Source organism: Macaca nemestrina, chromosome 5, assembly GCF_043159975.1.
Source record: "Macaca nemestrina isolate mMacNem1 chromosome 5, mMacNem.hap1, whole genome shotgun sequence".
NCBI lineage: Eukaryota > Metazoa > Chordata > Mammalia > Primates > Cercopithecidae > Macaca > Macaca nemestrina.
In genome coordinates this window covers 160,715,087-160,735,570 of record NC_092129.1, presented here as the reverse complement: position 1 = coordinate 160,735,570, position 20,484 = coordinate 160,715,087, and the positions used below count along the sequence as shown (strand labels likewise).

Here is a 20,484-nt window from a genome sequence, read left to right as displayed (position 1 = left end):
TTTGTTCACAGAATATCTGACAGAGAAACCATTCTTACATTTCTAAGATACCAGGTTGAGATTCACACGAGCCTTCACTTCCTGCCCTTCATTGCAGTATCCATGTACTTCATTAAACTACTGTCATATGTTCTCCAGAGATGACTGCTTTTCAGTTCTGGGTGAAGTGACAGCTAAATATAATGGAGCATAAATCAATCTGCAAACATCTGCTCCTGGGGCCTTTGGAAGGAAAGGTGAGGGAAGTGTACATACATATGTAAGCTCTCTGTAGCAAGACTGAATTTACCACAATGCTCCTGTATCCTTTGGAGATCCCAGGACATGAAAAATCCATTGTAACAGGACACAGGAAACCCTGCCTCTTCAGGGTCAGCCTTCAAATCATTGCATCAGGAAACATTTCATTAAAGTTTTCTAGTAGAGGAGGTAACCTTGTATTTTAAGTAAAAGAACATAACCTAAAGCATATGTCGGCACTAATACTTAACGGAAGAATATATTATTAAATATCTGTTCAAAAATAACCTTGGTTCTACCAAGAAAAGTATATTATGGGACACTGTATAACTGTAGCCCAAGCACAAGACTCAAATGTCAATGTTCATGACTTTTTTGTGTTTGTTTGCCTCTCTCTTTGACTTTGACTCTCTCTCTGAAGAGAAGACAATTTAGGTGGTTTTAAAGCTACAGTCCTCACAAAAGGTTTATGCTCATCTTTTCACTGATGCTCCTCAGTGCACTGTTGTGCATTTCGTGTCTGTTTCATCCCATCAGCATGCCAAAAGAAATCAATTTATAAGGATTACAGACTTTCTCTCTGAGTTAATGAAAATAAATGCTAATTCATGGGAAAATTGCAAACATGACACAAGGTACAGGTAATATATTTTAACGCATGTTGTGGAAGTATGCTGAACCATACGAGCTGGGCTCATAGTTTTATCTACTGTGGGTATAAAAGCCCTCGGTACATTTGCTAGGAAATATGGGGGCAATTCAGGAGGGTGCTTTGCTACAGAGCGTGCATTTTATGTTTGTCTTCCTAAATCTTGCCAATAGATACCGGTTATAAGCCTCAGGATAAATTTGCAATAGAATTTTCTGTCTTACTAGAAAATCAAATTGGCAAAGCTCTTGGCTAGTAGATAGGGTTTGGGGATTGCACAATCTTAAGGCTGAAAATGAGTTTGGAGTACACACCTGTTATGATCTGTTTCAAAATCAGGAATACACAAACTTAATAAAGGAGAGAAAGTAAAAATCCTGCAGGACACATATCACAAGCCAAGAGCAAAGAGATGTTTTTCTCATTCTTGAACCGAATGAAGCAAGCCTAGTTTACAATGACCACTGCCTCTACTCTCACAATGCTACTATGCTTGTAACCTCTGCAATAAGAGCTCAAATTTGGAGGACAGATCTGGGTTTAAAGTCAATGCTATCAAATCCTGAACAAGTCACTTGTTCTCTGATTCCTCAGTGATAAAACCTAACCACATGATTTTTGTGATTACTAAATGTGACACAGTAAATGATGTCCTGACTCACTGTGAGTGCCAGCTGCTTTTCACTCTGTATCTCCTGGTGGGAAATTAGTCACACTTGCTCTCAAGGTACCAAAAAAAAAAAAAAAAAAAAAAAAAAAGCAGTTCAATTAGTAATTGTTGAGCATTTACTATGTGCTAGAAAATGGTCTAAGTATAGGGATATAATTGTGACGACTATAACAATAAGAAGAAATAACATTTATCTAAGAGTGCCAGACACTAATCTAGGTACTTGATATAGTATTAAGTCTGCCTTCCAGGATCTTACAATTTAATGGGCATATAGGTGAGAAAATGGACAGAGGCTGTACAGTACGATGAGGGCTAAGACAGAGTTTGTTCAAGGGCCTAAGTGATCATATTTCTATGGTCAATTAATCAGAACTTGAGAGGAGGAGGAAGATTTCTTAGAGAAGATGGCATCATTGTGACCTATTTATGGGAAAGAGATGGCCTTACTTTCTGAATTTTTGAGTGGTGAGATAAAAGACTTAGCAGATTGTCTACTGTGCCCAGAAAAATGGTCTTTAGATCATTAGGGTAAGAACGTGTGTGGGTGTGTGTCTTGGCACAGGGAATGGGGTGGATATGCAGATATAGAATACTCAAGACTGGCAGTCAATGGAATGGCTTCATACAGAGAGAATGTTTCCTCTATAAATCAAATGAATAACCAAAAAACGAGGGAAGCCCTAGTAAACAAAGAAACTATGAGAATTAGAGTGTTAGAACAAGAACATGGGTAACGTGCCATTTGCAGAAAGGCTGGCTGCTGTAGAGGAAAGCCCCATAAAGTCACTGAAACATGAGCAAACTAATGAATTGGTACTTGTGGTGGATGGTATTACTTGCCCACAATTCTTTGTTCACTCCTTACGCTTGCCATGACTTCCCTGCCCCATTGGCTCTGATCTTGAACATTACTTGCTTTGGCCAATGGAATATAAGCCATTTTGCTGTGAACACAGGCTGACATATACGTATGCAGTTTGGCATGGCTGTTATACTTCCAGCATCTGCCATGAGAAGAGCACGCCCCAGATACCTCTTTAACAGGGTGACTCACATGTGGAGGATCCCAGAACCTTAACTGAAGCAGAGCCATCTCAGTCAGTCCATAGGCCTGTCCACAGGAAAAAATTATAGCTATGTTAATCATTAAAAACCACTTAGATGGCCAGGTGCGGTGGCTCACGCCTGTAATCCCAGCACTTTAGGAGGCCAAGGCGGGCGGATCACAAGGTCAAGAGATTGAAACCATCCTGGCTAACACAGTGAAACCCCATCTCTACTAAAAATACCAAAAAAAAAAAAAATTTGCTGGGCGTAGTGGCGGGCGCCTCTAGTCCCAGCTACTTGGGAGGCTGAGGCAGGAGAATAGCATGAACCCAGGAGGCAGAGCTTGCAGTGAGCTGAGATCGCACCACTGCACTCTAGCCTGGGCGACAAAGTGAGACTCTGTCTCAAAACAAACAAACAAACAAGCAAACAAACTTAGATTTGGGGAGCTTTTTATTATGTAGTATTATTGCAGAAAAGAAATATAACTAATGAAATATCCTTGTAAACAAATATTCTTTATTGTTTCATTGTATTTCTTTAGAAAAGAGGCTGAGTGATATGGCATGGAAGAGCAAAGAAGGTGCTCTACTGGTGGCAGTGTCTAGCTTAGATATTTCACTTAGAAAAATCAGATGTTCGGAATTACCTGAACTAACGTTCCTTAGTAGCTGCTGAGTCAGATTTTTTGAGTACCATGTTTAAAAGTGAAACCTTAATTCTGCCACTTTCTCACTAAGAAAACGTTGGGCAAATTACTTGACTTTTCTTGATGTACCTTTGTCTTCTCATTTGCATATAAAATAGTATTTCTTTTACAAGGTAATGAGGATTAAGATAAAGGTACAGTGCTTAGGACAGTTTCTGGCAAATAGTAAATTGTTAAAAATTAGGTATCACTGTTCACAATAGTAAAGACATGGAATCAACCTAAATGCCCATCAGCAGTAGACCAGATAATGAAAATGTGGGGCATATACACCATGGAATACTATACAGCCATGAAAAGAATGAGATCATATCCTTTGCAGCAACATGGATGGGCCTGAAGGTCATTATCCTAAGCAAACTAACACAGGAACAGAAAACCAAATACCACATGTTCTCACTTATAAGTGGGAGCTAAACACTGAATACACATGAACACCAAGAAGGAACAATAGACACTGGCACCTACTTGAGGGTGAAGGGTGACAAGGGGTTAAGGATTGAAAAATCGCCTATCAGGTCCTATCCTAATTACCTGGGTGACAAAATAATCTGTACACCAAACCCCCACAACACGCAATTTACTCATGTAACAAACCTGCACATGTACCCCTGAACCTAAAATAAAAGTTCAAAAAATATATACACATAAGAAATTAGACATTTCTAGATCATAACTCTTCCATACCTATGTTGTTAAATTTTTAGAATATTTCATCCAACCTTCTTCATTCCACTGTGTCTCTTTTGTGTGCTGCCATATGACTTTTTAGTAGCCCTAGAATAATGGCACCCTGAAGAAGTGCCTGGATTTCTACTCTTTAATTTGGGTGGGATTTTAAGGGCCCCAAAAAATGGTTTTTGGTATCTTCATTGATCATTTATTTATTTATTTTTATTTCTAAAGAGACAGGGTCTTATTATGTTGCCCATGCTGGTCTTGAACGCTTGGACTCAAGCAATCCTCCCACCTTCGCCTCCCAAAGTGCTAGGATTATAGGCGTGAGACACCATGCCCAGCCAATTATTTAAACTTATTGAATAAACAATGTTAAAATCAAGTGACAGCTAGTTGACCACTTGAGAAGACCAGTTTCTGAGATTAATTTTGTACTGTTGCTGATTTGGAAACTCTGAAAAGAAGAAAACGTGGCTGTAGCTTTCTTTAATGGAATTTCCTCTGGCAAATATTCTCTTGAATTGCATAGCAGTATTTAATTCACAAAATGTCAGCAAGAAATAGTGTTAGCTCACTTGGCCCTCCAGAAGAAACTCTTTTGTCTAAGATCAGGTATCTTAATGACAGAGGCTTTTTATTAATGTATATTCCTAGGCAGTGCAGCCACATGTAGTCACTATATAGGAAGGTTATGTTTCAGAAATATGAGTGCCTTATAATAAAGATATTTTCTTCATGAGTCAATGTTCCTAAAATATATGCTGGGTAATCCATGATCCACTAAATCCATGAAGTAATGGGTCTGAGATATATGCCATAAACCACAGTATATGCCATTTCCCATTCCTTGATGGGAAAACTCGATGTAGATTTGTATATTTCCCTGAATGTCAAGGGTGGTCAGGATGACTAAAGTTGACTTTTTTTCACTTTTCCCCTTTCCTTTCACAAAATAGACAAAGTTAACTCTACCCATTATTTCAGAAGAAAAAGTTACTTATTAAAAAACCCTTCTGCAAAAAAAGAAGCAATAAAAACAATTTCTTAGTTAGAAATGTGGCAAAACATGTTGTGATAATCCCCCCAACACACACACACACACACACACACACACAGACACACACTAAAACCATTCATGTACATTCTTATCTATTATTTCAATTATAGAAATGGGAAAAATTGTTCACTTTGATGGCAAAAGGCAATAATACAAACTCAAGACCAATTAATTTCAACATAAATTATATTTTCCTTAGAAAGAGTCATACCCTCACCAGTGATATTCCTTCTGGAGGCACAAGTGAAGTTACTAAAGAGGCAAATACATAAACATGCACATATATACTCCAAGAACCTTAATAACCAACTGGCTGAAGCTTTTCATTCTGTAGCTGATTAGACAGAGAGCTAAAGTATTTAAATGCCATCTACGGTAGTTCTAAAATAAGTCCACAAGTTTTTATAAGCTCCACTCAAATGGTGGAGCCCGAATTCCCTGTCCTTGAGAGTAGAGCAGATTTAGCAACTTATTAATATTTTTAAAAAATAGAACGCGGTACAGAGCTTGTGAGACTAGGTCAGAAATAGCACAGCAGCTTCTCCCTGCTGTCTCTTGGATAGCTTGGTCTGGGAGTAGCCAGCTGCCATGTTCATGTCAACAGATAATTCTAACAGGGCCCCAAATTTCAGACTCACTAGTGGATCATAGATTACCCAGCATATATTTTAGGAACATTGCCTCATGGAGAAAACATCTTTATTATAAGACACTCATATTTCTGAAACATAACCTTCCTATAGAGTGGCTACATGTGACCAATTCTAACACGACCCCAAGTTTCCTACCCCCTGACGTGCATGCCCTGCCCCATGAGTGTGGGCAGAACATATGAACACCATCAGACATGCATGAACAAATAACCTTATATGGAAAAGGTAAAGGGACAGTTACCCCTTTGATTACATTATGTTATATAACACTGTCATAGCAGACTGGAAAGAGATTTTCCTGCAGCTGTTGAAGAAGTAAGTTGCCATGCTGCGAGAAGGCCACATGCTAGGACCTGAGGATAGCCTCCAAGAGCTGGGAGAGTTGCCTGGCCAACAAGCAACAAGGAAACAGGGACCTCATCCCTACAACCATAAGGAACTGAATTTGACAAACAACCTGAGTGAACTTGGAGAGGGACCCTGAGCCCAGTTAGAACACAGCCTAGTCAATGTCTTGATTTCAGCTTCAGAAGAAACTCTGAGCAGAGGCCTCCATCTAACCTATGCCCTGACTCCTGACCCACGGAGACTATGAGATAACACATGTGTGTTCATTCGGGTCATTACATTTGTAGTACGTTGTTATAGAGCAATACAAAACTAATACTGAAAGGCACTCAGGCCTTCTGCCAATAACCAGTATCATATGAATGAACCATCTTGGAAGTGGATCCTCCAACCTCCATCAGACCCTCAAGGACTGCAATGCTGGCTGACGACTTAACTGGTATCTCATGAGAGACTCTAAGTCAGAATGGCACAACTAGGCTGCTGTATACATCCTGTTTGGTTAAAAATACATTATATAACGTTTTAACATCTTCAGAGGCCTAGCTGACAGGATAAACTCCTCCTCCTATGGCTAGCAAATTCAGAGATAATAAACAACTCACCGATGACCAAAAATGCATATTTCCTATGCGAACCAGCCAATCTCAATCTCAAGTCCGTACCTCCAACCACCTGCTTTATTTGACACACACCAAGTCAATATTTTCCTGCCCTATACCAACCTAAGGCCAGGAAGGCGTCACACAACTAGAGACCACCCCTACAGTGCAAGAACCCCCATTATTCAAATCAGTCAGTGCTAAACTCTATCCCTGACCTGCTTTGCCTCTTCTACAGAAAACACAATAAAGACTCTGGGCCATAGTTTCTCCTCCCTTCTTTCCCCTGCCTCCTGACTTCTGGCGCTTCCCCATATGACCCTGTGTAGAGTGGCCTATCCACCTTTTCTGGGGAAATGCAAGTAATACATTCTTCCTTCAATGAATAAACCTCCCTGTGCCATCACTCAAAAAATTAAAATTCTGTGGATGCATTTCAACAAAGCTACTCCCTAATTTCTGATCCACAGAAATTATGTAAAATAAATGTTTACTTCTATGTTAAGCTGTAATCATTGGGATAATTTGTTACACAGCAATAGATGAGGAATGCACCATCTTTGCCACTACTCACTGACAGGGCCACAAAAGTGAATCTAGGTTACTGATCCTCCTGCATGTAGGATAAAGTAGGAAAAAGAGCACAGATTCTGACCTCAGACAGATCTCAGTTGGAATTAAAACACTGCTGTCCACTTTCTCTTTAGGCTTGGTCAAGTGCCTTTTTCCTCAATGAGTCTCAATTTCCTCATCTTTAAAATGGAAATAATACCAAAGTCATTAGCATTCTATGACATTTTTGAGAACTAAGCAAGAGAAAAGTTAAAAAGGGCTTATCATGGAATTAAAGTAAATATTAGATCTTTATTTGTAATCTTGTGTTCTTCTCACTGTCAGTGTGACAACCAAGTTAATAATTAGTTGGTAATACAAATAAATTTTGTCAGTCTTAAGATCCCTGACAACCTTTCTTTGTATAAGCAAGTAACATTTGAAGATAATGGTAAAGGCATCAGAAGAGGGAAACTCACAGGACACTGATATGCATAGAAACAAAGAGACCACCATCACTATCGCCATCTTGAAGAGTTTCAGTGTCCCTTCAGATATATTTTGTAATTTTTGGTTGTGGAAGTGAAGGGAGCCAGGTGGTTCAAATAGAGCCTGAGTGCTGTGTCAGAACACCACTGTGAGAAAAAGAGGAAAACACAGCACTCTTGTTTGCTCTTATACTTCTTATCTTTGCTAAAACCCATATCTCTCTCTTGCTATCTTTTCCTCTGTCTTTTCTAAGAGAAGTAATAAAAACATGAACAAACGCCAGTTGGCCCACTAATATATCCCTTCAGCTAATAAATCATGTCCATAAGCATATAGCAAGGATGATTCTCAAGGTTTATATCTACTTGAGAAAAAAGTTATGACATATTGAAAAGTTTAAAATTGTAAGATGAAGATATGGACAACTAGACCTCAATGTTAATAATGAAATCTCAAATAGGGGCTTCAGATAGGTTATTCTGAGATGGACTATACTCTAAAATCTTCATGAAACAAAAATTTTGAAAAAAATATTAAATTATAATGAAAATTTTGATATTCATCTTTTTAAAAATGTTGGAAATATGGAAATAGTGAAACTCCACCCCATCCTATACAATATACAAAATCAGTTTTTCTCTCATATGCTTTGTGTCATAAAAATTTTTTGGCTTAAGCAAATGCCAAAAATTTTTCTTCAGTGTCTTCTAGAAGTTTCATAGTTTAAAATATAATGTTTAGGCCTATGCTTCATTTTAATTTGATTTTTGTATGTGGTATAATTAAGTACAAATATTCTATTGTTTCAGCATCATTTATTGAAAAGCTACTCTTTCCCCATTAATTTACTTGGGCAACACTGTCAAAAATCAAATGACTGTACTGTATATGTCTATTTTTGAACTCACTATTCTATTTCAGTTACCTATATGTCTACTCTTATGTAAATACCATATCATCTTCATTATAGTAACTTTATCATGTTTTGAAATCAGATAGTGTAAGTAGTCCGTTTTGCCATTTTCATTAAAAATCATCTTGGTTCTCTACTGCTTCTGTATTGTCATGTAAATTTAAGAATCAAATTGCCTATTAATTCTTACAAAAATTTTGTGTCGATGTTGACTGAAATGTTTTTGAATGTATATTTCACTGTGGGGAGAATAAATACCCTAATAATATATAGACTCCCAGTCCACAAACACAGTGTATGTCTTTATTGGTTTAGGTCTTCTTCAATTTCTCTCAGCAATATTTTGTAATCCTAAGGTAAATGTATCGCACACATTCTACTAAAGTCATCCCTAAATTATCACATTACGATGCTACCACAGCTGTTTTTTCAATTTCCGATTTTTCATTGTTAGTATATAGAAGTACAATTTACTTTTATATATAGACCTTGCATCCTCTGATATTGCTAAACATCCTTATTAGTTCTAGTAGTATGTTTGTTCAACTCAGAAATAGCAAAGTAATAATTCGTTATCTATAGTTTCTTCAAATCATTCATATATTTGTACCTACCTCTTCTCTCTACATTAAAATCATTAGAAGTGTGCATAAAAACTAGAAAATGCCTGTTAAAAGAGAAGCTACTGCCTGCTGTCTACCAGAGGAATATATGTTTGATGAGAGATGCTTGGTTTGGGAAATCTGTTCTTGCTGTCAAATGCAGTTCTGGCTATATGCAAATAGAAATATGAACCTATTGCTCACTGCTTCCTGTGGTTCTGTGTGTCCCAGGAATGCCACTCGGACTGCCAGCCTCCATCTGGCTTCTCAATTAGAGCCCAATAGGACAACTGATTTTCTGTTGTTCTAATGAGAAGGCAATCAGTTATGTGTTTCTTTCCATCAAAACTTGATTTGGTTATGGAATAGTACGATTTTTATTATTGCTATTTTAATATGCCTGGGCTGTTTAGTATTTATAATCTTTATTCTTCATGCCTATCTCTTATCCCCTAACACATTTATAGCCAATTTTCTGAATTATCGAAGTTGATACAAGGAATAGTTACTTTTATATTGGGATTGTGAAAGAAAACCCGTTTAGTTCAATAAATACAGTGTTAAAAGGACATTACTAGGACATAATAATGTAAGTTGAACTCCTATAGTTATACACCATGGATAACTAGAGGCGACATGCTAAAAAGAATGTTAACTGGCTGCCTGTATTAGTCTGTTCTCTCGCTGCATAAGGTCATACATGAGACTGGGTAATTTATAAAGGAAAGAGGTTTAAGTGACTCACAGTTCTGCAAGGCTGGGGAGGCCTCAGGAAACTTACAATCATGGTGGAAGGGGAAGCAAATATGTCTGCCTTTACATGGCAGGAGGAAGAAGAAGGATGAGTGCCCAGCAAAAGGGAAAGCTCCTTATAAAACTGTCAGATCTCATGAGAACTCACTATCACAAGAACAGAATGGGGGAAACAGCCCCATGATTCAATTATCTCTACCTGGTCTCTTCTACTACAACATGTGGGGATTATGGGAACTACAATTGAAGATGAGATTTGGGTGAGGACACAGCCAAACCATATCATTGCCAATGATCTTTGTTTTGTAAGCCTGTTCAAAGACAGGGCATAAAAGGAAAGTCTGAGAACTACTTGCACAATCTAAACCAATCATAATGAAATTAATGAAGCATCTGTGTTTCATTTTCTACTGTGTTCTTTAGAAGAGCTGCTAGACCTAAATAGTAAAATAGTTATACTAGGATTTTACCTCTTTTTCCACCCCATGCCTTTTGGGGAGATGATGGCCTCAAGGACATTGCCATGAGGTGAGAATAGAGAGATGAAAGAAAATTATTGACAAAAATGATTAATGCATTTTAAACTAATCCATAGCATAAGCATAAATGACATAGTATGCTTTACTATGTCTTTTCCTCTGAAGGAAATCTTAAACCATCGCCTTTGAGACTGACAGATTTATGTTGGTAACTTGGAGTCTGGATCCAACAGGTTAAATGAGATGAAGACACTCACTTAAGAGAACAGCAATGCATTGCCCGTATTACTATAAGTCCATATCTTTTTCTTAGACATAAGTGATTTCCATATCTAGTTAGCCATGTATCTAGATCTAGATTTGATGATATAGTATCTACATATGGATAGACAGATCAAATAAGCACACACATACACATGCTTTTTCTTCTAGTGTTAACTTTCTTACATATGGGGTGTGCCTAGGCTAGGGGTATTTATGTATGTATTTGTGTCTAATGAAAAAAACTTATTTCCATAAGGTTAAAATGTATTTCTGACTAATAAAATGAATTAGATACCTCAGTGATAGAAAGTCAAGCAACTCATGGCTTCTCACTGGAATTTGATGTGAGTCAATCAAACAAGGAAACACTTGCCATAATTTCAATAGCTAGCTAGTGTTTCTGCAGTTGAAAAAATATCAGAATTCAGGATTCCAACAGCATTGGTCTTTGTAAAATGGTTTTGAAAGATGTGTCACATTACTTCATATAGAAGCATACCTAAAAACAAGTGAATGTAGCTTTGAATCAATAAGAAAACAAGGACAAAATATATACAATAAATTGGTGTAGATGAACTTCTGAAAGCCATCTCCAGAGGGCAATAAAAATAAAATGACAGAAAAGTACCCTGAATATTATGACTGAATCAGAACGAAAGACAGGTTTTCTTTGATTTTTTATAAAATAATTTGGTAAGAATAATTTAGCACAATGCACAAACACAAGTACAGTGTGACTATAAAGTAATGAAACCTATTTAATCAATCTCACATACAACTGTGTTTCCATTCAGATGCTATAAATTGAAAAGTGTCAACTTGCCTAGGAATCTTTATGGCATCTATGCATAAGCAGACCCTTTACTGGGATGTTGATTTGCTCTATTCTTAGTTTCTATCGGATCTATTATGTATTTTCCAGTCAAGCTTAAAATAGGTCACACTGAAACTTTAATGAGAAGCCTTCTCCTAAGGAACTTCTCTCTAATGACTTCAAGTCCACTTTTCTAACCAAAGAACAGGAACAATTCTTTACACCCAAACATTCAGATTCTTTTAGTTAATAAATTGATTATCCAGATGTTCTTCTCCAAGTGAGGCCAGATCTTTGAATGCTACTAATTATTTTCTCATGCTTCACATCACACAGGCAAAACAGTTTCATGTGGTAGTACATGGATATAATCGTGAGCCTTATATGGTTGAAATAAACTTTGGGATTTTCTTCCCTCAAGTGGAGTTTTAAAATTTCTGAAATTCAGTTCTTTTGAATTCTATAATGATCTTTGAAACCTGACTAAATTTTACCTGAAGAAAATAGCAGAAGCCTATATTTTGGTCATCTGCTGCTAGGTAAATAACAAGAGCAATATTCTTGGCAAGTCTAGCTCAGGAAAGTCATGTCCAATCACATCTGATTATATTCAGGAAGTCTGGAATTTAAATGGTTTGAAAACTAATGTCTGCAATTAAATAATCAGATAAGTTGGCAAATTAACAGTATCCTCTAAATTACCTCCTCAAGTAATTGTAACATTTATAATCAAATAAATTTGCAGAAAATATTTTTGCATCTTTGCTTTTTGATCTGCATCTTAAAGTGATGGCTCACCTGCTTTGATGAGTGAGAAGTCCTCATAGTCCATTAACTCTTCAATTTTTTGGTTCTAGAGCAGGTACCAAACCTTGCAGATTTCAGTTTTTGTATTTTGTTTTTTACCTTTTTTGATCTTTCCCTACAAGCCTTTCTGCATATTTCTTAGCTAAAAGGAGGGATATTACATGTTAAAAATAAACCGATACAGGAATCATGAGGATTTACTTCAATAGGTAGTCTTCACTAAAAACCACTGATTATGCCTGTGGTCCCTGCTTTTATTTAGTTTGATCACTTTTTCTGATATTTGCTTCTGAAAAATACTGTATCTTTCAGAAACAGTATGGGGTTATGATCAGGAAATTATTAAGATGTCAACTCAGCTTGTTCTAGTAACCTAACAAGGGTTCTACCTCTCCAATGATACAGGAAACCTTGCACAGGAGAAGAAAACAATCTGCGGGTACATCTCTGAAGAGAGACTGGGAACCCTTTCTTCTTCATGTAGAAAACTAGTTGATTAACTATTAAAAGCATCAGCAATTTTAGTGAAAGTTTTTAATTATATCAATCATATATGGCCCAGAAGTTAGTTCATGTGGTAACTCCAAATGTCTATAGACTGTTTCCCAACACACACAACACTCCATTGGTAACCCTGAGCATCAGTGCAATTAAACCAGAATTGGCAATGCTATAGGGCTTGGAGCATATACGTTATTGCTTACTTCATGGTTTAAGTCTTAGACCTATCATTTTCTAGTTATGTAACTTTGTTCAGGTGATTGCCTCTTTCTGTTTCCTCATCTATAAAATAGATAATAATACCTATTTTGCTAAAATGATATAACAAGATAACTTGTATTTCTCAGTGCCCTAGTGACCAGGACTTAAAACAATCTTCCTACAAACCATTCTCAATGTGGCAAATACAGCTTTTATAAACATTGAAGTCATCTCATGCCGCCCCTCTGCTCAAAATTCTTTAATGGATGTCCCCTCAATACTTTCAGAGTGAAAGTGAAAGTCCTGGCAATGACCCAGAAGACCCTGCACTATCTGTCCTCATTGCTGTCCTCATTTTCACTTCCTATAACCCTCTCCTGGCTCAGGCTTCTCTGATGGCCTGTTCTCCTTGATTCTTCACAAACCTTTTAACCATGTTCCTGTCTCAGAACCTTTGCACTGTTCCCCTGCAGGGAATAACCTTCCTCCAAACAGCCACACAGCTCGCTTCCCTCCTCCTCCAAGTCTTGGCTCAGTCGCCACCTTCTCAGTGTGGCTCCATTTAAAACGACAGTCCTTCTCTTAGCCCGCCTGATTCCCTCCATCCTGTTCTGTTTTTTTCTATAACACCTGACCCTCTCTAATATACTCTATCATTGATTTGGTATGTTATTTATTTATTTCTTCCCTCACTAGAATGTTGCATCATAAAAATATATTTTTTGTTATTGTTGTCAGCTTTGTTCACTCATTTATCCCCTACACCTACAAGAGTGTTGGGCCTAAAGTAGGTGCTCAAAAAATAATTGATGAATGAATAATTAGTAAGTGGTAGTGAGTTTTTGTGTTAGTACTTGGCCTAATTTACTTTCTTATGACTTAGTTCATAGCCACTTCTTGTCTCATTCTTCTCCAGAGTGCCACATATGGCAGGGTAATCATTCTTCCCAAGGAAGTGCAGCCTGGTCGTGAGCCCAGACAGCCTCCAGCTACCTCGGAACATAATCATTTCCCATTTCTCCACTTTTACAAAATAGCTGCGCAGCAGTATGCCTTTGAGTGAGCATTCAAGAGTCTCCAAAGAACACTGCTTTTTTTTTTTTTTTTTTTGTAGTCTTGCTGTGGAGGGAAAAAAAAAATCTGCACAAAACTTGATCTTGCCAAGGGTCACAATTTCTCTCTCTTTTTTTTATGCCGTGCAATATAAAGTCAGCTCAGGATCTACTTTTCAACCATAGCTGACAGTGCCTGGGTCCCTCTGTCTCCACCAGACACTGGGACCATTGGCTATGAGTTAAGCCTCTGACACACTATGCCCAGCTTAACTGCTGGTAATGAGAAAGGAAGAGTCACATCACAGGCAGACGATGTGCTCCTGGATGGAACTGAACATACAAAGGATGTTGGAGGTAAGGTAAATAGTGAAGAGTTTAAAGATTACTTTCTCTAAAATAATATTCTGCCAATTACCTCTTTTCTTCTCTTCCCTTTTCCTATAAATGCAAGGAGCATAAATTAAGTTGAGGACGATGACAGATGGTTTCAGAAAGAAAACATGAACAACAGTTGCTTTGTTTTTATTTGGGCAGACGCGATGGGAGAGGCTCATGCCACAGCATGAGAGGGTCAGGTATGGCTGCCGAGGAATGATTCACAGTATTCTAATGAGACTCTCTTGGATTAAAAATAGATGACTGCACATGGAAACAACACCGCTCGACTCTTAAGAATTGAGAATAAACAAAACCACCTTGCCCAGCAACTGACTTGAAGAGGGTACTTCCCTAAGTTACCACTTTAAGTTTTAAATTACAGAAGAGCACACGGCTGTGTATGAATACCGATGTATGAAATGACGGTGGTGTGCGCTTCTTCAAAGGGCATAAGTTCCAAGCCCGCACCCTCCCCAGTGAATGCCTGAAACCACCATCAATTGGAACATTTCTATTCTTGTCTTCCATCCACAAATTTAATGTCTTTCCATCTTAACTAAGTACTTATCACGCACTGTGGCCGTAACTTTTGTGGTTTGAGGTGTGACAGCCAAACTAGCCTGAATTTCTTTTTCTTCCTTCACATTTTCATGTATAGAAGATTCATTCTAACTGTGGATCTCAGCAACCTCAGCATAGGACGTTTTTTTCTTTCCTTATTAAATATTTGCACTTTGGGCTCATTACCAAGTAATACAAGAGTTACTTGAAAACAAGCACTGTGATACCACAATAGTCGATCCAATCACTGATGGCTACTGAGTGACTCATGGGTGGAGAGCATCTACAGCTTGCATTTATTGGACAAAGGGATGATTCCCGTCCCAGGCAGAGTAGAGCCGGAGGGCACGAGGTTTCATCATGCTATGTAGAACGGTGGGTGATTTAAAACTTATAAATTGTTTATCGCTGGAATTTTTCATTTAATATTTTTGGACTGCTATTGACTGTGGATAACTGAAACTGCAGAAGGTGAAATTGTGACTGGGGGAACTACTATATTCCAACAGCGCAATACCTGTAAGCATGTGGAAACGTAAGTCAGCATAATACTGGTACAGTGTATCGATTTGCTTGCCAACCTTGTGAGTTAGTAAGGTACTAAGTTCATTCATAATTGCAAACTATTAAACTTCCTCTATGGGTAGCATTGCACTATACTTTGGGGGAAAAGATGCAGGAAACTGTCTTTCCCTCCAGGGAAGTCACAGATGAATGTGGGAGAAAGACAAGAAATAGAATGACTTATCATATATTGTGGTTATAATCAATGACAAGGTAAGTTTCTGAGTGTTACGGGAACATAAAGAGACATTGGGGGCTGGACGCAGTGGCTCATGCCTGTAATCCCAGCACTTTGGGGGCCAAGGTGAGCGGATCACAAGGTCAAGAAATTGAGACCAGCCTGGCCAACATGGTGAAACCCCATCTCTACTAAAAATACAAAAATTAGCTGGGCATGGTGGTGCACGCCTGTAATCCCAGCTACTCAGGAGGCTGAGGCAGGAGAATCGCTTGAACCCAGGAGGCAGAGGTTGCAGTGAGCTGAGATGGTGCCACTGCACTCCAGCCTGGTGACAGAGCGAGATTCCGTCTAAAAAAAAAAAAGATACCTTGGAGATGCAGATCTCAAGTAGAAAGGCGAAGAATGCTACATATGCTACATGTTTCCAAGAGGATGTTACTTTGTCACCTTGAAGAATGCCTAAGTTGGAGTTAGCTAAATGGAGGTGTGGTTGAGTGAAAGGAGACATGATTAGCAAAAGAAAGAGCTTGAGCCAAGAGGTGAAGGCAAGAAAGTGTATCCTGAAGGACACAGAAGGGACAGAGCAGGAAGGCTTTCTCTGGTATCCTAAAGAGTTTGGGGTTGACCCTGGACAGAGAGCTGCTAGGAGAACTTGGGTAAGGCAAAGACACACGTATTACATTTTAGAAAAAATGATATCACTGGCAATACAGAAAATATATCAGAGTTGAAGCCACTGGGTACATCATGGTTCAAGTCCCTGAGAATGAGAACTGAGACCTAAGGGGGTGGCAGGTAGAGGGGAATTCATGATGAACTCATAGTTTGAAATATGTTGAGTTCACATATTCAGAGAAATGTTTAGGGTAGTGGGAAAGATAAGATTTGGGCATAAGAGAGAGAAGAAAAATGTGAGAGAGTTGAGATTATGCAGTGCTTTATCATCGCATGTATAGTCTCTTGACACACTCTTTATTTCATGTCTTAGCTGACTAGAAATTAACTTCACGAGGGTGGGAATTTTGCTTTATTTCTTTATTTCCACCATCTAGAACTGTGCCTGAACCACAGTGAGCACTCAGGAAAAATTTACTGAAAAGATGAATTATTCAGAATTGTAGTTGAAAAGATGTCCTCAGAGGAGTTTACTTCTTATATGCAACGGACATGAATTAGGGCATAGAGTGAAACTGTAGGCAAAGCATTGAGTGGATAATGTCATTTGATGCCAAAAAAAGAAGCATTGAGGAATTAGGAAGAACAAGAGATAATGAGGTCCTAGATGACAATGGAAGCAATTGTGGAAAACTGCTTTAAATGTCATAGAGCACTAAGAAGGAATTCATAAATGACCTCATAAAGAAGTCCACTGTGGTTTCCCTGCAGAGGTGAGAATAAAATCAGAGTGCTAAGGATTGAGAGATTAAGAGGAGATGATGGTATTATTCCTCTTTTCAGACAATTGAGAGAGAGAAGAGAACAGCAGTAGCCGTTGCCAGAAATATTGAGTAAGGGATAATTTTGTCTATGTTTTTACATTCTTATTTAGAGCTGTTAAGTTATGACTAAGTAAGAAATTAGTAGTGAAGCTGAGGTTGAAGACAGGACAGAGTGGTAACAGGAGGAAGAAGATGTACAGAGGGTGTAAGACCAGATCTGTTTGGTTTCCAGCTGTAACCTGAGTTCCATGCAAGCACTGGCTACATCATACACACTCAGTAAATCATTATTAATTGAATGAATACATTTTTGAATGAGATAATGATAAAACAAGTGAATACACATGGGTCAGAATCAGGAAACAGGTAGAATAGGAGCTTTGACTGGTGGGGAACGGGGGCTTGTCTGTGTCTTTGTCTTACTTCTTCTAGGCAAACACAGCTTGACTCCCATGCGTTTTTGTTCTTTTCTGGATATTAAGGGGCTAGTCGCTTTCTGGGCCCTAAACCCACACCTTTGGTGTTCTTCTCTCTGCACTTACATACAATTAGACATGATGTGATCACACATCTGTCTCCACTTTCCTTCTCCTCCAGCCTAAGTTTTTTAGTTCCACTTAATTCCACCATGCCTTGAATGACTCATTTTATTTTATTTTCATGTATACATCCTCATCTCACCCTCTTAATCAACTCACCCACATTCCACCTGGTCTCCCTATTCCACCTCCTGTTCCTATTCCACCTCTGAGCATTGCATAGATTATCTGAGATTTCAAGGCAACCTTTCTGCCTGTTTTGCAATTAAACTTGTCTCTTATAAATGCATGAAAAAACCTCACCTCCTTTATGAAGTTGTCAGAGACTCCTTATAAAATACTAACTCAATGGTATAACTCATCTGCTATTTTTATGAGTGGATTAGCTTCAGATGGTTTTTCCATGGAGACACACAGGATGTATAGTATTTACTTGCATAGCACACTCCTCATGAGGACTCCTTGGAGTGCTCATCTTTTCCCCGAGCACTTGAAGTAAATTCTCCTTTTTCCCTCCTATTCATAATGAATATGAATTATTTTATAGGAATAACATTAAATCATCTCTAAGTTAGTACTTTTATAAATTCTAACGTAGCTATTAGTAACAAATATTTTTAAAAGAATCACACCAGTACTCCAGACTCTTTGAATAGGTTAGAGCACAATTAAGGTAGACTTAAATATTCGAACAGACAGAAAGCTTCTCCCTGTATGGCTGCAGACTGTAACCTTTCTGACCAGCCATCTTTTCAGTTTGAATTTCTGGTGACGAGGGGATTTTGACAAGGTGTCCCTTCACTAAGTTAACCACAAATCATATGACAGCAACTCAAAGATTATGCCTTATTCTTAAGTACAATGTGGCTAATATTGATTTATAATAGAGAAGTTGTATTCGTTATCTATTAATCATTGCATAATAAATTACCCAATGACAGAGAGGCTTAATGTATTTATTAAAACTGTCTCATACAGTCTCTATGGGTCAGAAATCCAGGAGGAGCTTACCTGGATGATTCTGGTTCTAGCCGTCTCATGAGGTTTCAGTCAAGATGTCAGCAGGGCCTGCAGTCATCGAAAGGGTCCACAGGGGCTGAAGATGCGCTTCCAGGGGGCTCACTTTTCATGTCTGACAAGTTAGTGCTGGCTTTTCGTAGGAGGCCTCAGTTCCTCACCATGAGGCCTCTCTTCCCTCCACCCCCATGAGGCTTCTGGAGTGCCTTCATGTTATCTAGCAGGTGACTTTTCCCGGAAAGTGTTGCAAGAGGGCAAGGCAGAAGTCTCAAAGTCCTTTACGTTCAGCCTGAGCTCACACGCCATCATTCCTGCAATGTCTTGTGACTTACACAGGTCAGCTTAATTCAGTATGAGAGGAAACCACACAAAAGCCTGAATACCAGGACCTGGTGATTGATGGGTCTTCTTGACCTGGGTTTTGCAGAACGGATGTAAGAAAGAACTACGTGTATGCCTATAGAGGTATTCCTGTGTATGTAAGTATTTCTAGATTATGTGTTTGTGATGGTTACTTTTATCTGTTAACTTGACTGCATCACAGGGTGCCCAGATTAAACATTATTTCTGGGTATGTCTGTGAGGGTGTTTCCAGAAGAGATCAGCATTTGAATCAATTGACCCAACAAAGCAGATTGCCTCCCCAGTGTAGGTGAACAGCATCTAACATAGGTGGTGGAAGGAGGAATTTGCCTGTTTTTATTTCTGCCTGCCTACTTGAGTTGGAACATTGATCTTCTGCTCTTGGACTGGAAATTACACCATCTGGGATTACCCAGGCTCCTATTGACTCTGTTTTATATATCTGTTTTACTATTAGGATTCCTTTTATATTAAAATGCTTTGTTTACCTCAAACTTTTTACATTTTTATTACTTATCTTAGTGCCTTCACTGCAATGAGTGCTAAATATTTACCAAAAATAAAGAAGAGACATCGATATACATATTTTGGCATACTTATTTTCTACATTTATTTTCAAGCATTTCAGGGATAGTGAAGAGTCCAGATCAGTTTGCATTCAGCCCAGTCTGTTGGCTATATTTACTCCAAATGCCCATGCATGATTTCAAGGGCATAATGGATATTGCAGGGACTTGGAGTCCTCTTCCAAGAAAACTGGAACCCCTGCCGGGATGTGGATAGCAGCTGTGTAGTCCTGACAACAGGGACTGTGTTGTATGGCTGGATTAGATGTTCATTAAGGGAAAGTGGTGTATATGAGCATTATACTCAAGATTTACCACTAATGCTTTCCAGACCCACAGGAATCTTCTGCACTTGTTTTTCTCCACTAACTTTAAGAGACTTAAAATCAGTCATGGGAAGTCAGAGACCAGTCCCGTGTCTCAAAGATGTGGAGATTTTGGCATCTATCCTTCTAACTGACTTGCAGTAGAAGAATAGCCTAACAAAACCTTGTTCATGTTACACGTGCTTATTTGCCCTGAACACAGATACGTAATCCAGAAAAATGACTGCAAGCACACTGGTACAAGGTTCAGCAACTTGCACCCGATTGCAGTGACATTGTGCGTAACCAGCTAGCAAAGACTTGGAGCCCAGGGGCAAATCATTTAATGTATCCATGTCTCTTTTGCCTCCCTGCCTTGTAAAACTAGAGCGATGATGGCTGGTATGTCTTACAGGACTCTTGTGACAAATGGCTAATAAAAATCCAAGCAAAAGCACTGTGCAAAAAAGGGGACTATAGGAGGC

At 38.5% G+C, this 20,484-nt stretch overlaps 1 long non-coding RNA gene across 1 annotated transcript in view; it reads right to left on the bottom strand.

Moving 5' to 3' along the window:
* LOC139363494 (uncharacterized) overlaps positions 1-19,010 on the bottom strand; it is a 588,541-nt gene extending 569,531 nt beyond the window's left edge. Inside the window, exon 1 of the long non-coding RNA XR_011623989.1 lies at positions 18,760-19,010. This is a non-coding gene — a long non-coding RNA (uncharacterized lncRNA). The remainder of the gene's footprint in view (positions 1-18,759) is intronic.
* Positions 19,011-20,484: the final 1,474 nt, after the last annotated feature.